The sequence below is a fragment of the Triticum urartu genome, chromosome 7 (assembly GCF_003073215.2).
Source record: "Triticum urartu cultivar G1812 chromosome 7, Tu2.1, whole genome shotgun sequence".
NCBI classification, from domain to species: Eukaryota; Viridiplantae; Streptophyta; class Magnoliopsida; order Poales; family Poaceae; genus Triticum; species Triticum urartu.
Window position 1 is genome coordinate 230,725,363 of NC_053028.1, and position 6,013 is coordinate 230,731,375.

Here is a 6,013-nt window from a genome sequence, read left to right on the forward strand (position 1 = left end):
CAGCTCCGAGAGGCCATAGCTTTTAATATCTTTGCCCATTGAATGCACCAAATCCCGGTGTCTCTAAGGACCATCTATTCCAGCGCAGCCTGGTTGGACTGGGTACGACGGTAATCCTCAGACATTGAGTCCAGATGCTTCTCCCACCATGCACGGAGATTGGTTGCCTCGCGGAACACAATAATAGTTGTAAAAAGCCTTCTTAGAGCACATGCCATCTCGAAAGTAGCAGACCCAGTCAGGCAATCATCTAGAGATTTGTCAGTCTCTATTAGGCCCATGAGATCGCACGCTTCCCTGAAGGTCGAGCAAAGCCTTCCATTTACAGTTCTCAAATCCTCATATGAAGTGGCACCTCTTCTATGATTCAAAAGCACTCTCAGGAATTACCTCTCACCATTAGTAGGGTGTGCATAAACAATCCTTCCAACTTGTGCCTTGCCCCTTTGGCTTCTTTTCTGCCACTTTTTCTTACCCTTAATCCATCGAAAGAATTCTGGGAACTCTTTATACAAGAAGTTTCGTGCATAAGGGTCCACCTCATTCATTCTAAAGTATTCTGTGAGCATGGTTTTGGAAGAGGACGGTCGGTTCATGACATCCTCTAGGTTATTAGTATCGTTGAATGCAACAGTATGCATGTTGGACAAATGCAGCTGTAATTGCAACACAGCAGGAGATACACCAAACATACGGAAAGCACATATCCTGTACATAGACTCTGGTGGTGTTACAAACCTTGCATCCCTGTATTGCCGAATCTCATTTATCACACAACCATTAGTTGCCGCTGGGTCAACTGAGATGGAAGCACGAACATGCCCCTTGTATATGTACTTGTACAAATATTTGACTGCCTTTATGCTCGAGCAAGCTTCAACATTAATGTGACAATTATATCTCATAAGCAGTCTGGGGTTGTATGGGACAACCAGTTGTTGTCCAACACTGCATTCCTAACTTTTACTCGGCGGCCATCATCCCTTCTCCTATATATAGGGTATGAGTCCTTTCCTTGTTGTGTTGCAGGGCAAAACTGTCGAGGGTAACAAAAATGACAATTTCCATCTATCACGCAAGAACAATTCTTCTGGAGAGTACCACATGGGCCGTGGAGCATATGCTTGATAACCAGTCCATGCAACACAAGGTACTTCTCACGGCTAGGGTTCAGTGCCGTGATTACCCTATCATAGGCGTCTGGATTTGTTAGCTTATTATCTGAGGCCATGATCAGCAGGAAGTGCTCATGCGGAATACCCCCTTTTTTGGAACTCGGTAACATGAGCATACTCCACAGTCAGGCCAAAGTACTTCTTTTTTATCATAAGATCTTTCAGACTCCGCATCTTGGCCCTATATACTCTGGCCACCAGGTCAGGACGGTCTTGTGGTGTTTGTCTGGATGCAAGTCTAGAAGTTATCTCCTCTCAGTAAAGGTTGCAAGTCATAGTGATTAAGTAATCAGGCTTTCCGTATCTTTGGATGACGACCATCGCATCAAGGAATCTTTGTCGCATGTCTCGATCACCTCCCGGAAAAGTCTGAGGGAGCATGATTCTTTTTCCAATCTGAGTAGCACGCGTCTCTCCAGAAGTAATTAGGCTCATAATTGGTTCTTGCTTTTGGAATACAAGCATGATAACCAACAAAACTATACATTAGGGTCATAATTGGTTAATGTTTAATTCTAGTTATTCAGTAACATACATGAGGCTGGCGAGATTTTTGTTACCTGCACGTATGAGTTTTTGATTCTGAGGCTTCCAGTAGAAATCAAGCCTCATAGTCTCCATTTTGATGTACATGTCAACAAACCACTGTTGCAGAGGACGCCTCCCCATGCAATAGGATGTTAAAAATTTCTTCCCTGATCTGCAACTTGAAACAGTAATACTCCCTCACATTGACATATTTTCTAGACTCAGTGGCTTCATCCTCATCTTGTTTTTCGTTGTCATCTACAAGATGGTTGCGACAACGAATTATGAATAATGCCACTACTAAAGATTGCAGGAATTCATGGATGGATCACCAATTGTTATGACACCTTTACCTGCTTCTTGTTCATCGTCCTAGTTGTCATTTTCATCCTCATTGCCTGCTTGAGCGGAAGTTGGTCCCTCATATGGCAGCCAACGGTTCCATCCCGTCTCCCCAGCCGGTTAAAATAATGGGTACTCTAAAGGATCATAGCATTCATAATAGGCTCTGATGCACTATAACACTTCTATCGAAAGTGTGTTGCGAGTCACTACCTTCCACCCACATTGCACCCACCTGAGAAGCTGTAGGGGCATTGTACCTCCGTTTTTCCAATTTTATGTTTGTGTTTAGTGTAATTTTATATTCTGATAGGTTGGGAATTGAACCAACGCTCTTAAAAGTCTCGACATACGGGTTGTTCTTCAGTATACGCAGAATCTTGCGTATGAGGTTGATATCTAGATCTGGAGAGCGTTTCATCCTATGCTCCAAGGATTCATCTGTATCATAAATGTACAACTGCAAATGCCTAGGTCTGTGATCACCTGGTACAAGATGGTCTAGACGGTGGTACAACTGACCGTGAGCACGGAAGGTGTATACACCGGTTCTTGCCGCGGTGTTGATCCAATTATCAAGGGCAACTCCAAGGCTCACGAAGGAGAAATGGGAGTTGAAACAGTGAATGTGCTTTCTAAAGTACTTTGCATCCATGTCGATCTGACTTGTAAACAATCATTGTAGATCTTGAGGAACCTCTGGGATAAATACCTTGAGCTTACTTTTTCTGCAACAGAAGTCTGGACCTTCATACTGGAACCTCATTGCTCCACAATGGATACAGTCTTTTACTGGCTTCAAAACATGATGCTTGTTGGGTAGATTGTGGTAGACGTAGTCGTAAGGATCATGAGTCTCGAGCCTATGCGAACCATCAGTTGTCACTCTGTATGATTCGAAGTCATCACCTGGAAAGTCACAGGCAAGAGTTAATTATGTGCAGTAGTAATGAATTACTATAACCTTGTGCACTGAATATCCTAAATTCATCATCATTATAGCTGGTTTCTCCTTCTTGGAGCGTGTTCAAGAATTCCGTGTGAAGGACAACCTCAGAATCAGCTAAACATATTCACATTGGGTAATATTATATTCACAGTGGGTCAAATTTGGAGGTAGACGGTTCAGATGATTGGTTGCGCAGTAATCCAATTTACATACGGCGAGCGATGTCAGGGAAACATGTCGAAGATTGCTCTGTTCCCATAAGTTTCATCTCCGGACGCTCCATTGAACCATTAGGTATAGCATACCATCTACTTTACATTATGATGTCCTTTTGAGTTCATGAGCAGGCTTCTGCTATACATTATAAATTACAAAAGCGATAAGGAAATCTAATGATAGATTTAAAAGAAAGTTAAATTTCACCCGCGTAATTCAGATATGGGCTGATCCATCTTGAGTGTGTGTATAACAGAAGTGCAAACACGTGTGATGACACGTCTAATGATATATTTAAAAGAAAGTTAGATGCCCGTCCGCACATCACCTTCATTACCATTATGTTTGTTGCATTGTCCTACTATTTCCTGCAATTGATGTTCACGACCACCATAGCTTACCCGACCAGAGGTATGAGCTGACACAGAACAGACACAAAACATGGCATCAACCCATAATTCGAGACAAAAATCACCCTGATGTAGATTTTCCAAATTTAAATAATTAAGGTAACATGTTGGTCGTCTAACCAGATGAAGCTTGTGGGGCAGATGATGTAGGCACTTGGACATTCACCCTGGCAGAGGCAGCTTTCCGTGCGATTCGGGCCATCTTCTGTTTGTTTATGTACTCAGCCCACCGCTCGTCGGATAGCCCGGCATACCAACTTTGTCCACTTCTTTTTCTGCCTGAAATGTTGTCTTGTTGAAGATGAACAATACCAGCGGAGCTTGCAGCCGTACATACTGTAACTGACATGTAGATGCGAGGATTCAGATATGTATAAATGATGCATGAATGCATTAGGACACGAAATGGAAGCGCCTACCATCTATATGTGTGTTGGTGATGTTGGCCAAAGGGATACATTGCTAAGACCTTATAGAAGAAGCACGTGCCTCTGATTCCTGGGCATGGTTTAGACTTCGTACGGACGCAACCTTCTTCTGTTGCCGGGGGACACGACGCTTCTCGGGGATCTCTGCTTTCTTGTCATCAGACAATCTGGTGTACCATGATTGGCCACTTTTATTTTGAGCAGCAGAATTACTCTCCGCATTTCCATTTAGAGGTGAGTTTGTTACGTCCTGCAACGGGGAACGTTCCCCTGAGGCAAACCGATGTGCATCTCGAATATCACCTCGAATATTCTTACCCATCTGCGTTTTGCAAACACAAATGATAGAGACACTAGAAACAAAAAAAAAGTGCACGACCACAGTTTCCATGTATTTCAACTTCCATCTATTGTATTGTGCATTAAGAATGCAACTTCCATGTATTTTTTACCTTAGTTTCCATCTATTTATTTATTTTTTCACTTTCATCTATTTATGTATAAAGCTGAGAATTGCGAAAGTAGGTCGACCAAGAAATGGATCATTAATAGTCAACAGGAGATGATCTCAAAGTTTGTTTGACATCAAGCAGAGACACTGGAACAAAAAAAATGTATAGGACCATAGTTTCCATGTATTTCAACTTCCATCTATTGTATTGTGCATTAATAATTGCAACTTCCATCTATTTTTGACCTTAGTTTCCATCTAATTATTTTTTACTTCCATCTATTTAGGTATAAAGCTGAGAATTTGCGAAAGTAGGTGGACCAAGAAATGGATCATCAATAGTCAACAGGAGGTGATCTCAAAGTTTGTTTGACATGAAGCACTCACTCACCTTTGCAACGTGAGGTTATACTTGTCTATCTTTTTGAACAATTTTCATCTGACCTTGCCAGCTACATACAGTATATAGAGAAAAAATCAGGTGCTGAGATGTTTTAAATCTGTATAGCAAAAACATTTGTAGTTAACAAGATCACCAATTTTAATCCGGAAGTACATAGAATGCGTTGGACTAACGATCCTCGCGATAGAATGTGTGAACTACAACAGAAACAATCGAAACTGAACCTTGCGGGGGTGCAGCTCGGCGACGACGTGCATGAGATGCCGCGGCGAGCAGAACCATGTCGCGCCCGATGGCACTGAGGTAGATGGCGCGCAGGTCTCCGGCAGCCTCCAACAACGGACGGGAGACGCCGCGGCGAGCAGAACCGTGTCATGCCCGGGGGTAGTGAAGCAGACGGCCGCACAGGTCTCCGACAGCGGACAAGGGACGATGACTGCAGGCGGTGCGAGCAGGAGGGGGTCTCCGGCGGGGACGGCGGCGGCCATGCAGGGCGGGGCGGGGTAGCGGGGGCGGGGCAGCCGACGAGGGATGTGGCGTGGGACGTGGGATGGGGTGGGGATAGCGTGCGTGTGTGCTGGGGGGTTGCTGCTAAACACTGGTAAGATAAAATGTGTTTTAGTGAGTAATCTGAACCGTATAGATGTGATTAGATGGGTAGGATTATGTTTTGGATCTCCGCACTTCTTTCTATTATAGGGGTAATAGATAGATAATGCTAAAACAAACAAAATTACTTGAAAAGGATGTCTTGCATTCTAAAATTCCAAAACACATCAGACACCAAGGTTCAATAACCTACAATATAGAAACTAGAAATAAATTTTGAAGTAGAAGTTTAGAACATAATTAAATGCCCAAATCAAAGTACCAATATTACTATTTTTTTATTATTTAACTTTAGTAGATTAGGGTCCATTAGAACCAACATATGGAAATTTGATATCTCTGGGCCGACAAGGTCCATTAAGCAAGTACTTTCTTCTTACCAGATCTTTCAAATTTGGATGATAAAGTTCTATCATTTTTCTCTTGCATGGATCATATTAGATCTCCTCCCAATTAATGTCTTCTGGAGCATCTTGTGAGGGTGCCATTCTTTTGAGAAGAA

The 6,013-nt window shown here is 42.8% G+C and overlaps 1 long non-coding RNA gene across 5 annotated transcripts; it reads right to left on the bottom strand.

The window, feature by feature from the left end:
- Positions 1-233: 233 nt before the first annotated feature.
- LOC125525236 lies at positions 234-5,445 on the bottom strand. 5 transcript variants are annotated; one of them, XR_007291211.1, is made up of 6 exons: positions 5,127-5,445; positions 4,891-4,951; positions 4,040-4,370; positions 3,741-3,962; positions 3,548-3,628; positions 234-2,954 (listed from the first exon to the last, which is right to left on the bottom strand). It is a non-coding gene; the product is annotated as an uncharacterized LOC125525236 (long non-coding RNA). The 5 variants fall into 5 exon arrangements; XR_007291212.1 differs by lacking the exon at positions 5,127-5,445 and adding an exon at positions 5,036-5,075; XR_007291208.1 differs by having other exon boundaries at positions 4,040-4,951.
- Between the last annotated feature and the right edge of the window lie 568 nt (positions 5,446-6,013).